Genomic DNA, 16,270 nt, shown 5'->3' on the forward strand with positions numbered 1-16,270 from the left:
AACCACTTATACAGTTGACAACACAGGAGGCAGCGTCTTCGTCTGTCCTCCCTTGGACTCAGGAACACACACAAGCTTTTGACGAATTAAAGAAAGCCTTATGTCAAGCACCTGTTTTAGCGACACCATGTTACAGCAAACCTTTTACACTTTTTGTCACAGAACGCGATGGCACAGCGTTGTCGGTTCTCACTCAGGTTCAAGCAGACAAATACAGACCGTGTGCTTATTTTTCGAGTACATTGGATCCAGTAGCACAGGCCTTGCCTGCGTGCTTAAAATCAGTTGCAGCAACAGCTCTAGCAATCAGACAAAGTGACTCCATTGTATTGGGACATCAATTGACGGTACAGGTTCCACACTCTGTGGAAGTACTCCTAAACAGAACACAGACCCAGCACTTGACTATAGCACGACTGACAGGTTATGAATTGACGTTATTCCAACCACACATAGAAATCAGACGCTGCAATACACTAAATCCTGCTACACTTTTACCATCGAGCACAACAGATCCTACTCCACATGACTGCGTGGATGTCATTAACACAATCACGAAGCCCAGACAAGACTTGACAGATGTTGCACTACCCGATCCAGACCTGACACTTTATGTGGATGGTTCATGTATGAGAACAAGCACAGGAGAGTTAGTGGCCGCATATGCAATGACCACTGAAACTAAAGCCTTAGAAACACATCGCATTGACACCCTGTCAGCTCAAGCAGCAGAGCTCATTGCTCTGACCCAAGCCTGTATACGAGCCAAGAACCTTAGAGTAAACATATACACAGATTCACGCTATGCATTTGGAGTCGTACACGACTTCGGTGTTCTCTGGCAAGAGAGGGGTTTCCTGACCTCTCACGGAGCCAAAATCCAGCATGGTCCCCTCATCCAAGCTCTGTTGGAAGCAATTCATTTGCCTACAGCCATAGCCATCATGAAGTGCAAGGCACATACAAAAGTCACAGACTCTATTTCCCAGGGTAACGACCTGGCAGATCGAACAGCGAAACATACAGCCCAGACTCATACTCATACGACTGATATGACAAAGACTGACGTATCTTCACTGACACATTGCATGACAATTAGGGACCCCACACAAGATGTCATTGACATACAGACACATGCTACTCCAGACGAAATAAAGAGATGGACTGAACAAGGAGGGGTCCAGACAGAACAGTGATGGATGACGAAGGGAAAGACCACATGGTTTCTCCCCGACTCTATGGTTCAAGTTATTATCAACACTGCACACAGTCCAGCACATTTGGGAGAGAAAGCCATGTTAGACAGTTTACAGAACCTCTGGTTTAACAAGCACTTACGAGCAGCAGCAAAACAGAAAGTGCGTACCTGCATGATCTGTTGTCAGTTCAACCCAGGAAAAGGTATTCCCGTGGAACGAGGTGGATTTCATCCTCCCGACCATCCTTTTGAAGTCCTCCAGATGGATTATATCCAGATGGAACGTTGCCGAGGATTCAAATATGTCCTCGTAGTTGTATGTGCCCTATCCCGATGGACAGAAGCATATCCCATCCCAGATTACACTGCCCCGACCACTGCCAAGCAGTTGGTTCGTGAATTCTTCCCACGGTACGGTTTGCCCCGTGTTGTGTATTCAGATAATGGTCAGCCATTCTCGTCTGAACTCATGAAGCAGGTTTCACTTCTGTTAGGTTATCAATGGAGGTTCCACTGTGTTCGACATCCTGAAGCAGCTGGATTAGTGGAGAAACACAATCAGACTCTGAAAACCCGTCTTGCCAAAGTGTGTAAAGAGAAAGGAGTAGATTGGATAGTAGCTTTGCCAGTTGCTCTCTTTTATATGCGAATGGTAGCCCATTCTAGGACAGGGCTATCCCCGTATGAGGTGGTCTTTGGTAGGCCTCCTAATATGTGGGGGGACGCCTATGCCACGTAAAATAACCGATGTTGACAGTACAATGCTGACAGACTACCTTGCTTCCTTGATGTCTGCACTACTATCATGTCGTTCACAGGTCGCGGCAGCCTTTCCAGACAACACCGAGGTGAAACCGCATGAGCTGGTCCCAGGAGATGTCGTCGTAGTCCGCAACTTTGATCGGTCAAGCCCTCTGGAGCCCCGTTGGAAAGAACCGAAGATCGTTTTGTTAACCACCAGGACTGCGGTGAAGTTAGAGGGAAGGAAAGGCTGGATCCAATAGTGCTAGGCCCTGATATCTGCCCTCGAACCACTGCTGTCTCTGCCTCTGAAAGCTGCAGCGTGGAGATGCATCCCTGACCTCCGCCTTACTTCCCGCCAAGCGAATCGGTGCCTGGCTCAACCTGGCCTGCCTGCCAAAACAGTATTTTGCCTTCAAGTTATCTGTCCAGCCTCCTCGAAAACACATTCCTGTCTAGTGATTTAGGTAAACATATCCCCGGGTGCAGAGCAAAGAGCAAGTCTTCCTGTCTCCATGCAAGTAATTTACAGTTCCCGTTGCCATAGTAGGCCCATGGCCCTGCACGTAGACACGTAGACACATATGCACGCACTAGCATTCAGTATAGTATAGCCTCTGTCCGAGAGACCTTTTACTCCAGATAATACATCCTCCAAACATAAGATATCAGATATGTTATAGGTCCAGGTGGTTCTGACATCCCAGACTTCTGTCTCCTTTACTAGTGTTAAAGTTCTCCCCAGTTACACGTCTATGTCACGTCATGCTAGTTGCGCGCGCATCCGCACTTCCTGCTGACTCTGCAGAATCCTCTATGCACCCACCCACTTATGACACGTTTCTGTGACGTTTCCAGCACACACCTCCGTGCACACCCTTGTACACGCCTTTCTGCTACGCACATGTGTTCTTATCACTTGTCACGCCTACTGTATCCATCGCCATTGTACAGTTTTACTATATATGTCATGTACTGTTAATAAATCGTTGACATCTTTTTGCCATCATTGCATATTCCCCGAACCCTTGTATTGATGGAATTGATTTCCATGGCTCGAGCCATCCTGATTAAAGCCCATATGACTCAGACACCCCGGACTCTGTCTCTCTTTTGATTGAGCTATTCTTTTACTTGTCAGTAATTATATGGTAAAACTAGTGCGGTAAATTATATTTACCACAGGCTGCTGTGGGCGAGACGTACATTGGGGCAGTGTTGGATGAGAGGGCCAACCCCAACGAAAAGCCGGTGGGCCAGGGACATGGTATACTGTTGCACACAAGATGAACACTACAGTGAGCTCCTCCCTACTACTAGTAGGCCGAAAAATTTCTGGGGCTTATATAACACTTTCAGACATGCTAGGGGAGAGACAGTGGATGAGCAGGGAGAGGAGAGGGGGGCAACACAGTAACGGTACCCTGCCCGGTACACTCCCGGGGCCTCGGGTGTGGGTGGGATGTTAGCAACTAGGGAGCCATGGCGACGGCTAGGTAGGGTATTGAAACCCGGCTGCCCTGCAGCGAATGATGAGTGGTAGTAGACTAGGGCGGCTGAGGGGGTGAGGTTGAGACACACTTAGGCCAGGTAGAGGGGGTTACGCTAGGGGGGAGTGAGAGGGACACCGACACAGGATTTGACACGGTACAGGCCTTCATGGTTAGATCAGCGAACAGGGTGGTCAGTGGGTGGGAGGGGGGGGATTGGGCGCTTTTTTCGGGGTGTTTGCTTTCCTGTTGAACGAGGGGGGGGGGCCTCTTGTAGTGGAGTGGGGGGGGGGGTTTACATAATACAAAATACACCTATATTCCCGGCTTTACAGCACTCGCCCTACATATCCCACCCTCTGAGACCTAGGGGGACGATACAAGTGTAAGGTCACAGTCCCAACAATCACTCCTAGTTTACTTGCTGGTTGTACAATGGTATAACGCCACTGTACCCCAGGGTTAACGGCATCAGGCTGTGTACTTCAGATCGTCTGGTTCTCGCCCATGTTCACCATTGTCGCATCGCCGGCCCTGGGGGGGTGTAGGAGAGAAGCTGTGTACGACTTGGACTATGTTAATAAAGGTGTTTAAAAAAAATTAAAAAAAATAAAAAAGATCTGTGTTTCTGTGCCTCCGGCTGATTCTCTAAAGTGTAGGGCTTCCGGAAAGATCGGAGTCTGTAGCCTCCGGGGCCGAGATGCAATTTGTCCGCATAGCTCTCCCGACCTCGATCCTGTGAGGTGAGAGGGCCTGCCATGGTTTTGGATCCATGGGCAACCAAGCTGGGTGACTCAGATGCCCCTCTACGCGACCCTTGGCCCCTGCGTGCACCTCCTTTGCTACTTAGGAGAGAGTGGGCCAGTCCTCTGTGGTCTGGACGTCCCGGTCATGGATGCAGAGTGGATTCGGAGGGGCCGCTCTTCAGTCAGCCAGGTCCATGCGAATTGTTGAGACTCGAAAAAGAGCCACTGTATATGAGTGCCGTTGGGTCTGAACCCCCCTAGTATAGTCTGGAAAAAGCATTACGGTGTGGTTCTGAAACTTCAAGGTGCTGTGGGCCCGGGGTGCATTCAGGATGGCATCTCTGTTCTTGAAGTTTAAGATTCTGGCGATGATAGAACGGTGCCAATGGCCAGCAGGATTGTTGCTAGACCGGCCCCCGGGGAGGAGAAATGCCCAAGTGCCCCTTCCGCTGGACCCCTATCACTTGTACTATATTGTTCCATTTTAGTTTGATTTTGGGCTGGGGATCACTTAGGGCCACGGTCTCTCCCCATTGTAGGTGCTGAGAGGGGGCTGCGTCCGCTCAGATGGGGGTGCGTCGGAACGCAGAGGCGCTGGACCTAGCCAGGTGGAGCAGAGAGGCCCCAGAAAGGTCACCGCTGCACGACCTCGCAGCCGAGCCCTCTACCCAGGAAGCTTCAGACGTCACCGCCGCGGGTCTTGGCGGCAGCCGAGCAAAGCCCACTCCAGCACGTCCGCACCTCAATTGGTACAGCAGGAGCTCCAGTCTTGGAAGTTCCCAGAGGGCTCAGTGCGCAAGGGGGTCTAAGGGTAACTTGCACCTGAAGGGCCCAGCCAGGCAAAGGGGGTGACTCAGGTCCCGCAGTTGACTCTGGCTCTCACAATTTCCCCCACTTGCGTTAGTCAGTTCACCCTGGGGGTCCGGTCAGCAAATCACTTCAGGGTGGGGTTCGGGGCCCAGGGTCCAGTCTGCATACAAAAGTGTGAGGAAGTTCCCCAAGCGTAGCCCAGTCCAGTGCCTCATGGGTCTGGGCCCAAGGCCATGATTTGACGGAGTCCCTGGAGTCCGGGCGTGAAGGCAAATGGTGGCTGAAGGATGAAGGGGAGGAAGGGAACCTCTCCTGAGGCCCCAGCTGTGCGATCCCAGCAGCCGATTTACTCAGCCACCCACCTTGCGTAAAGCGGAGCCTTGAAGCCTCAGCCTCAGTCACAGAAAGCAGCACCCTGCCCAGGCCGATCCTCCTGTCCTTGTACCACCCGTCAGCCAGATGGTGTACCCACAGTGCAGGCCCCGGCCGCAGCCCCGGATGCCCAGCCAGGAGAAGGAAGGGTTTACCTCAGGCCGCATGGCAGGATGTCTCTCTCTGGGCTACTCAGAAGTATGGTCGTCTTGGGACCTCGTCTCTCGGCCTTTCTCCTCTTCCAGGTGGGTCGCCTGGCACCCGGGCAGGGGACCACTGCAAACAGGGGGCCCCAAATCCAAAGCGCCCGGTACAGGCTACAGTTTAAGTTTCATTTTTTGAAGAGTAGTGGGTGGTCCATGGGACCACTGCCTACTACTAAAACATGTTTTTGACCACATTCACAACGGACAAGGGGTCCCTTGGAGACCTCATTTCGTTTGCAAATGGCTTACCATCTCTTTTGAGGAGATGGTAAAAGATGAATCTTTTGTGACTGGAACCTGTTTGCAGAACATTAATACATACCAATCCGATTCGATATTTGGAAGGGAAGCCCTAAACACGCCCCTTCCAAATATTGAACCAGTATTGTTTCGCAAACCCAATTTGTGATTCAGTAATTTGTTACTAAATAACAATTTTCGGTTGAAAAGGCAATTTTGCGATTCCAAACAGACCGATTCTGTGAAACAGGCAGTTAGCGATCGCAAAAATGCTTCGTACAAATGGCTCAACAAAGGATGGAGTTACCATGTGTTTCACTGTATACCTTAGCAAATGCCATTTCTCATGCTCTGCGCTGTTATACCACTGGTGCCATACCTAGAGGTAAACACGTAGGGCCTCATTTATGAGATACTTGTGTCACGTTTGCACCATGCAACGTGTTACATGTGTGACGCAAACCTCTTAGTCAGATTTTTGAAGCCACGCCAAGCCGCTTCACTTGGCTCTGAGTAGCTTACAAAATCTGGTGTAACCCAATGCAGCGCAAATCGCAGCTTTGCATTACTTTGCCCTGGGTAGGCGTTCCATGTACACTGCGTGGGCGTTCCCAAGCAACTCCCATGGATTTTGTCGCATCTCCAGATTTGCAAGAACTTGTAAACCAGGGGATGCGGTAAAAACGTACACTTTCCCAGGGGAAGTGTTAAGAGGAGAAATATCTCTATTTCTTCTTGTTTCTTCCTCTATCTATATAGCACACATAGTAAGAGGAGTAGGCCTCCCAAGATTGGTTTCGTGCAGGAAGGTGCACCTTCCTGCACAAAAACAATCTTGCATACAACACCCCCTTGCACCATGATGAAGGATGCCTGCGTTAGTGCAAGGCTTCCAAAAGAGCGCCAGCACAGGGGAAAGGACAGGAATGCGCTGTATTGCCTTAAATATGACACAGTCCTGCCCTGTCTCTGTCTCGCAGTTCAGCGCCGCAAGGTGACTAACAGCGCTGCACCGCGTGATTTCCTCATAAATGAGTCCCTTAGTCATAATTCTATATTTATCTAAAGGGGTCGTATTGGGATTCATTGCACCTATTTGACGTGTTTTCTGCATTACTGAAAAGGGAATTTCTTTCCGAGATGTCAGGCAGATTCCTATAATGTCTTTAATAGTTATTCGGTTTTGCACGCATGTACAGCAGGCAAAACTGCAGTACTTTTAACCTGCAAGTGATACTGCCTTACTTGTATGTGTATCTTGATAAGTTCAGCCATCATAACTCTAGTAATTCCCATACTCTGCCTATGTCTCTGAGAAGGGGCGTATATGTAGCACATAGCACTCGTACCCATTCAATTTAATCGGGCCAGGGGAAAGTGAAAGATTTTTAGGGCAGGCGTTGTGCTCTCCCTTGAAACAGACAAACACCAAAAAATTAACGTGCCCTCGTCAGATCAGCCCTAATTTGGGGCTGGGTCACCCTGCCGTATGAGAAATTCTTCTATTACAGGTGGACCAAATATCCCAGCATGCCTCTTATGGGACCCCACAGTCATGTTTAAAAAGAACGGGATGTCATGCTTCATCATCAGCTATCCCGTGCTCACCAAAGCCTTCTCTAATGTCGGCCAGGCAACAGACTGAGGGAAAGTGTAGGTAGAGTCAAAGGGATCTACTTAAAAATCCCTGTCACCTACCAAAAGGACACCCTAGTTTTATTGAACGGCAGTGAAGGAACGTTTAAAATATATAATGGGACATATGAGACTTAATTATACCACTTATGTACTGCTCAGTTCGACATGTTTCAGCCCTTACTTGGCCCATAAAGGAGTCTGGGGCTTTCGTCAGGACCACAAAACTGTGTGAAACCCTATGTATTTCCCTTCATAGAAAATGATCATACATGCACTCTCTGCAACCACATACAATAATACCAGATCACTAATCTCTGGTTACGTTACTTCAGTCAGGAAGCTTTTCCTTCTTAGTAAAGGGTCCCTAACTATGGAATTCTAATATATCATGGAGGAGTGGAGTGGGGAAGACTGGTAGTCACACTTTCTTCAAAGGTCAATCTACTCCGGATCACCTATCTCAATGTTCCTCTCTCCTCCTGACGCTGTCCTACAACAGCCACAGCAGGTCATGTCTGTCCCTTCAAAGATAATGACTACATTAGGGCTGCTGCTGAGGAATACACAAGTACCATTAAAAATTGCCTGATGTTCAGCATATGTGATTGGACGTTCAACTTGATCATATGCAGTAAATATAGTAGGATTTATCTCAATACCTGGTAAAGTACAGCGTGTCAGTCGCAATTTCATTTATCTCATCTCAAGAGTAAAATACCTCAGCAGCATGAATTGGGTCTGCTTCTATTGTGAACATCACTTGCTTCCTGTTAAAGGGGCCTTTTATTGTCAGAAAAGCAGTGAGCGTATGTTGAATATTGATGAATCCTTTGTGTCAGGTAAACTTAACAAATCTCAAGTAGTCTAATGGGACTCTTTTGCTACCCTGAGGAGGTTATTACCTAGCTTACCTGTGGACATTTCCACATTAAGTATGTGGGTGTGCAATTTCCAGAGCATCTTAATGTCTTTATATCCCTAAGATTTACTCATGAAGAATGACACTGGTGCCAAATAATCGTATGATCTTTGACCCAATGACCTAGTATTTGGACAGGTAACTCTGGGCCCGATTCACAGAACTAACTTAACACAAAATCCTAAACTTACTACCATATTCGTATTCACAGAAGGCCCTTACTCATTTTGGTATACACAGAAGACACTTACTCATTTCGGTATTCACAGAAGTTAGGACTCCTAACTTTAGAACTCCTAAATGCCTTCTGTGAATACCGAGTCTTAAAATTCGGATTTTTCTCAATTTAGTAGTAGTAAAGTTAGGACTCTTAACTTCAGGACTCCTAAATGCCTTCTGTGAATACCGAAAGTCTTAAAATTCGGATTTTTCACAATTTAGTAGTAGTAAAGTTAGGACTCCTAAATACAGAAAAATCCTAATTTTAGGACTTTCGGTATTCACAGAAGGCATTTAGGAGTTCTAAAGTTAGGACTACTAACTTCTGTGAATACCGAAATGAGTAAGTGCCTTCTGTGAATACCAAAATAAGTAAGTGCCTTCTGTGAATTCCAAAATGGTAGTAAGTTTAGGATTTTGTCTTAAGTTTGTTCTGTGAATCGGGCCCCATGACTAGATTCCTTAGACCATAAGGGTGTTGGTTAGACCTAAGGACACATGACATTTTAGCAATGAGAAAAGAAAACCTGACAGAATTTTTCTACTTATATGGACATATATGCATTTGATCTCGACATTTTGTACCTGCAAGAGACTCGCCGGCATGGATCGGGATGACGGGGTGTGGCGTGGCATGGGCTAAGGGGATTATAATTTTTTTCTCCAAAACTTACCATACCACCATGTCTCTCTGTCCTATCTCCTCTGAACAGGAAGCAGGCAGCCAGGCTCCCCAGACCAATGCAGCATTGTGATTGGTCTGACCGCCGTGGTTCGGCGCTCAGTCCAGAGTGGGGGCCTAGGCATGTTCTCCCTGCAGGCTGTAACGCAGCCTGCAGGGACAACATGTGAAGTGCGCAATGACTGTTTGGTCGTCTCGAGAGGGCCAGCCAGTCATTGCACACTTAGGAGAGTGCTACCACTCCTCCCCTGCCCTGCGAGCAGAGCAACCCGCCCTGTCACTCAAAAGTGCCACAGAGGGACAAAATAAAATGCAAATAACATTGTTATTATCATTTTATTTTTCCTTTCTAGCACTGCTTCAAAGCAGTGGAGCGACGCTTCTCCGCCTTAGCGGAGGAACCATCACTGATTAGGCGTGGCATCTCAGACTCGGTGACTCTGAAAATCGGTGCATACACCAGTATATAGTGTAATAAATGCTTCCTAATAAAGCTGCATTAGAATTCAGGCACTATTTGTAATTATCTTTTGATTAATAAAAATGACAAGAAACATTGTAAAACAGTAGCAAAAATCTGAAAAAATAATATAAAGAACAGAAATAAAGGCATTTTTCATCAATTAGGTTCAAAACCCATAAGGGTTCGGTTTTGTTTCAAAATACTAAGGGCCCGATGTAGGTAATTTTATTTTACCACTCTTAAATACCGAATGATACCGAATCGGTATTTAAGAAGTGGTAAAATAGAGGGGGGGGGGGTGTAGGTAATACAGAATCTGTAAATACATAATCGTTAAGATTCGGTATTTACCGATTCTGTATATACCGATTCGGTAATGCCCATTGATTCCTATGGGCATTGAAGCCCATAGGAATCAATGGGCATTACCGAATCGGTATTTAACGATTCGGTAAATACCGATTCCAGCAAGGGTGCAGGAGGTGTCACTTTGACACCCTCTAGCACCCCAAATACAGGCATGTGTGCCATGTGGCACACAGACATGCCCTAAGGGCATGTCTGTCTGTCACATGGCATAGGTGTGCATGCACACATGTGCATGCACACCTGGATTCAGTATTTTACCACCCAATTGGATTGGGTGGTAAAATACAGAATCTGAAAGGCCTGTAGCACTGGAAACAGTGTTACCTACATCAGGAATTTTCCTAATCGGTAAAATTGCCGATTCGGTATTTTACAGTATCGGTAAATTTACCTATTCGGTAAATTTACCGATTCTGTAAAATATAGCCCCCTACATCTCAATCACCAAATACCGGTCGGTAACGGCCGAATTCGGCCGTTACGGACTGGTATTTGGTGACCTACATCGGGCCCTTAGGGAGTCATTTTGATATGAGTGAATGAGCAACCAAGACACTGAGAGTAAAATTCTTTGCTGACCTGAGCGCAATCTGCCATATCAAAACTTCTTTATGGTCCTAGCTGAGATTTTACGTGAAAATGCTTCTTACAATACTGTGAGAGCCAAGTTCTGTGAAACTGTTAATGCAAAGTCAGATGTTTTTTCATTAAAATGCTTCTTACAATTCTGCGAGAGCCACGTTCTGTGAAACTGTTAATGCCAATGTCATGTCGTGACTTGAGTAATGACAGACAAATGATTATCTTTAAAGGAGCTTTACTTACTACTTCCTTCGGTATCCCTGTCCCTACTCTAACTGTCCCTTTCCTGTCCCCGCTCCTCCTCTTCCTCTGGCCCCCTAGCTCCGCCCACTCCCAACTTCTAGACTGTAGCACACCATTACATCTCCCCCCTTGTTAACGAAAAGAACTTAGCATCCAACTTATTTAGAGTTCCTCGATCAGCCACACGGGTCCGCGGGCTGTTCGTTTGAGCTAAGGAGACACATCTCAGCTTGCAGTGTGTGACTTTCTGTCGCCTTGACGAGAGCATCCTTTATTACAAGAGTGCATCTTTGCACTGGCACGAAGTCTCGGGTGATGTGCGCATGCTCAGATTCATGGTGGTCTTCACTCAACTTCTGGGTGATCCACTCACCTTCAGTGTCTGAGGTGTCTGTGAAAGAGTCAGCGTGGTATCGGCAGTCTGTTCTCCTTTGTGACTCTTGTTCAAGTGACACTCAATCTCTTTTCTGAGGGGATGCTGTTCTGGTTCTCTTCCGAGCACCCGCATGCACTTTTACTTCCCTTTGTCTTGTCCGGTTGAAGGCAACACTGTCCTCCTGTTCAAAGTCCTGGATGTCAGACGGTAGTGTAATATCTGAAGAGATCATCTTGGTATGGCTTGGGGACTGATTTGCTGTCTCTGGTTGTCTCATCCACTCCCGCTCGTGTTTGGGACTGGTGAACCCTGAGACCTGCCGGGTATTTGTATGTTTCTCCCTCATCCGATGATGATCTGTCTCTACTGACGCGTCTGGCTTCCTTTGCAGATTGACTGGCTGGTCCGTTTCCATCTGGTTACTAATGACCACTATATCTGTTTTCCTTTTGTAGGCCCTTTGAGTCAGCCTCGCTTACCCCATCCGGGGTGACGGTGTATTATTTGTGGCTTGATACACCTGTGACTGACATGACAGGTTGTCTCGTGGAGTGATTGAGTGTTCATGAACATTGGTGTGAGACATGTTGCTCTTGACGGGGGGAATGTCCCTTGGTTCTCTGGTGTGTTCGGGTGATTGACCCCATGGCCGTTGTCGGGACCACGACTCGGTTGACTCGAAGGATCGGACCGACATGTTTTCTGAATCAGAGGAGTTCTTTGTCAATTTCTTTTGAGAACGTTCCTTTGAGAATGTCTTAACGGGTGGATTTCTGAAATGGGTAGTCCGTGACGAGCTGCTTTTCACGTCAGAGTTGTTTTTGGGGTGTTCCTCCAGGTATCTTTTTGAGGTGTCTTCGTTGTCAATTCACCGGAGAAGTTGTTCGATAACCACATACTTGTTTCTTGAGTTTGATCCCAAGATATTTCATGTCTGCCTTTCTCTCCTGATAGTAATGACCTCCTCTCGGTTTCTTCATTATCTTGGATGTCATGAATGCGTTTGTTTTCCCCTTTTCGTTGTCTGGGTGAATCAGTCCATCTTATGCAGTTCACTTTCTCTTCACACTTGTTTGGTGTACTGACATCTGTGCTACCGGTGTGGTGTGTTCTCCTGTTTGATGTCTCCTCGGACTTGTTTCTCGAACTGTGAGATGCTTGTGTGTGGTCATGTACCAATTTCCAGTATTGACTTGATTGGTTCAGTTTTCTACGTTTTGCCTTTCTTGCGCGTTTGTTGTGCAGACTGTCATCTGGTCCATCGGTGCGATCTGTCCCACTTGACACTTCATCTGCTTCAGAACCGTTTGCACCATCTGTCAACTGACTCCTTGAGGTTGAATAACTCCTTGAGGTTGTGTCAGTGCCGCTATCACAATCCTGACTCATCCTGGTCTTTCGTGTTGTTGACTCGGAGTATTTCATGACGCTTTGTCTCTTGTTTTGTCTTGGCTCTGATCTGACTTCACCCTCCCTTTTTCTGGTTTTGTTTGAAATGTCTTTTACTTCGACTCGCACTCCAACCTCGGCCCCTCTGATGATTCTCCTTAGCGACCACTGCCCCTGAAGAATCTTGCGCTTCATGTCTGCATTTGAACAGCCTTCGATTATCCGAAGCCGAACGGCTTCTTCATTTGTAAAGGTATTGAAGTAGCAGCCGGGTACCAAGCTTTGCAACCGGGCAATGAATTTTGACAATGATTTTCCTGGTTCCTGCCGTGCTGTGGTGAAGGCGAGGCGAGCATGATCCACGTCTACCGGTGCATGGAAATGAGTACGTAGCTTCTTTCTGAGTCTCTCATAGGTCTCTGTGTCCTTTTCAGGGAATGTTCTGACTAAACGTCGGCCCTCATGACCTATCAGCTGGAGGAGTAGTATCAGACATTTGCTATCTCTTCGTTCACCGATTGCGTCGAGGAAATCGTCCAATGATACCAGCCACCGGTTCCATTTGGGGCCTAAACTCTGACTCTCCGTCTGTGTCACTGGGGGCGGTACTTCAATGCAGGGATTGGACCGATAGGTTGCTGTAACCACCGCCATGAGGGAGGAAAGCTTCCGTCTGTTACCGTCGCAGAATTGTTCACTTTGCTTCCCGTCTTATTTGCTGACCACCTTCGGCCGAGATCCTGTATCTAGTCGTCTCCTTTGATTTTGGAAAGGTCCGTCACTTCTGGGTGACTACTGTATTCTGTCCGCCTTTAGCACGACTGTCCCGGTAGGCTTCAATGAGTTAAGGTTGGATTTCCTGATTTCGAAGTGGCCACCACTCAGGCGGCTCCCTACATGATGCGTGGCTCAGCAACTTCCCACTTTCATTAGGGTGGCCTGCTAGCTGCAGGTATCTTGGTGCTCTTCCGTGGTGATATGCGACGCCATTGACATCTCGTTCTTGTGTGTCTTTTCGGCCTAACACAGGTTATCCAGTGATTTCAATGATGAGAGAATGCTTGCGTAGTATTCGTTTACTCATGCTTCTGGATCATTTGCTTTCTTAGCTCTTCTTACTGTTGATCATTTACCTTTCGCGTGGTGCTGGAAGTTTACTTCGGTACTTGCCTTGGCTCGTGTTTGTTACGTTCGGGATCTGTATTTGCTTGGTGCATTCAGGATGTGCACTTGCTTGTGCTCACTGACTTCGGGACTTGTATTTGTCCGTGCTTGGTATGCTGTGGTCTGTATCGGCTCGTGCTTGTAGCGTTCTAGATTTGCATTGCTTGTGCTTGTTTATACTTGCAGCATGTGTTTGCTTGTGCTTGTTTTCAATGTATCTCTTGCACTTGCCAGTGCTTGTTGTGTTTATTGACACTTTTGTTCCTTTCGCTTCATGTTTCTTATACTCGTGCTTGTTTACATTCAGTGTGATCTTCGCTTGTTTCTGGTACTGCCTTCTTCTGAGTCTTCTGCAATTCTGCCCTCTTCGGGTCTTCTGCCATCCTGTACTCTTCGGGTACTTCTGTAGGACTGCCCTCTCCGGGGTCTTCTGCAGGACTGCCCTCTCCGGGGTCTTCTGCAATTCCACACTCTTCGGTTTGTGCTCGCCGTTGTCTTTATCCGTCCCTTGCATTGGCTTGTGTTCGGTCTCTTACACCTCTTGCGTTTGCTTATGTTTGTTTGACTACGTTTCTTGCATCTGCTTAGATTTGTTTCATGACAAATCTTATATCGGCCAGTGCTCGTTTCCTTGCACCACTTCTATTTGCATGTGCTTGTCTGCATGTCTATTGGCTTCACCAATGCTTGTTTGGTCTTCCCCAATGCTTGTTTGGTCTTCGCCAATGTTTGTTTGGTCTTCGCCAATGCTTGTTCGTATGCAGCTTGCCTTTGCCAATGCTTGTTGGTTTTTTTTGTGCATGTACCAATGTTTCTTTATCAATGTCTGACACTGCCTGACCTCAAAATGCCCGCTTCTAATTTCCACATAGAAGCTGTCCTTATGGCTGTCTGACTCCAAGATGGCCCCCGTCACTGGAATCTCAATGCACACGAGACTTCCTCTCTGTTTATTCTAACCAGGGCCAATTCAAACAGCACTCCCCGGCAGCCGGTCTCAGAGGCAGCACTTTCCAGGTCTCCACACTTCCACATCTGCCACGTTCAGGTAAGGTTGGGGTGGCTCCCACCTTGCTTTTCTGGGTCCTGCGCTCACTCGGCGACACCTTGCTAAGCCTCACGCATCGGGGGTGAGATCCCGATGTCGTGAAGCGTTTGAGCTCTGTCTTTCGGGCGCTCGATAGGGCTGGTCAGTGGGGCCTTCCTGGGGGCACCAAACAACATCAGGGGGCACTCCTTCTTGACTTGTGGTGGCAGGCCAGAGTCGGGGTGTGCTCCCGACCTCTGCTCTTTCCGCGCGTGGCGACTTGCACGCATCAGGCGTGAGTCGCGTTTTTGGCGCGATCGGGCGCTGCTCTTCTCAAGCGCCCCGGCGCTTGTCGTTTCGGTTCCTCTTGGGCTCCACACAGTCGCCTGACTGGGGAATGGGGTCACCTGCTGCTGGCCTCTCGATTCAGGCGGCAGCCTCGCTCTTCACAGCAGCACTTCTCTTTTCCTGATGCTGCTTGGGACAGGACGCTCCTGCAGGGTTCAGTGGGTGGTAGACACACCAATCCCACCCTCGTCGCCAGTTGTCATGTCGTGACTTGAGTAATGACAGACAAATGATTATCTTTAAAGGAGCTTTATTTACTACTTCCTTCGGTATCCCTGTCCCTACTCTAACTGTCCCTTTCCTGTCCCCGCTCCTCCTCTTCCTCTGGCCCCCTAGCTCCGCCCACTCCCAACTACTAGACTGTAGCACACCATTACATCCAAGTCAGATGTATTTTAATTCAAAAAGCAAGGAGTTATTCTTGAAAAACAAAAAAGCAATGACTTTCAGGGTTGAGGCATTTCTCCTAGTGCATGCAGGGCATTGTTGTCATTTACATCCCATGGACTGTAACGTCTTGCATGATAGTCCAGGGCAGCGAAAAACACCACTGGAAAAAACGACCTAAACAGTGTTAGCATTCTGGTGCCATTTAGCCAGCGGGCTTTTTGTGAAGCCAGCAGAGAGTCCAACCTCGACAAAAAATAAAGCAGTTTCACCACCTCTGAATCAGATAGATAACCGAGAGGTTGGCACACATTGCATCTACAGATTTTTGGAAAACACCCTGTTACCACCTACCTCTACTTAAAGGTGTTATTCTTCTTTTAGAGCTTGCTGGTTATGGAAGACCCTCCAATATCTGGAGGAAGTGCAAGATCTAGAAGAGAACACACTGGCGGAAGAAGAACTTCCACATAGTATCCCAGTGTTGGAGGAAATTCAATGGGTGGTTCTTTGGATTTAGCAGTTCGTTTCTCGTAATTGACTGTTGTTCATGTCTGTTTCTAGCCATGTATCTTTGTGTTTTGGTCTGAAAGTGTGTACCCACTTCAACTGAATCTCAACTGTGGCGAGGTTCAATAGTGCTGTTCTTCTCATCATTCAA

The sequence above is a fragment of the Lissotriton vulgaris genome, chromosome 7, assembly GCF_964263255.1.
Source record: "Lissotriton vulgaris chromosome 7, aLisVul1.2, whole genome shotgun sequence".
Classification (NCBI taxonomy): domain Eukaryota; kingdom Metazoa; phylum Chordata; class Amphibia; order Caudata; family Salamandridae; genus Lissotriton; species Lissotriton vulgaris.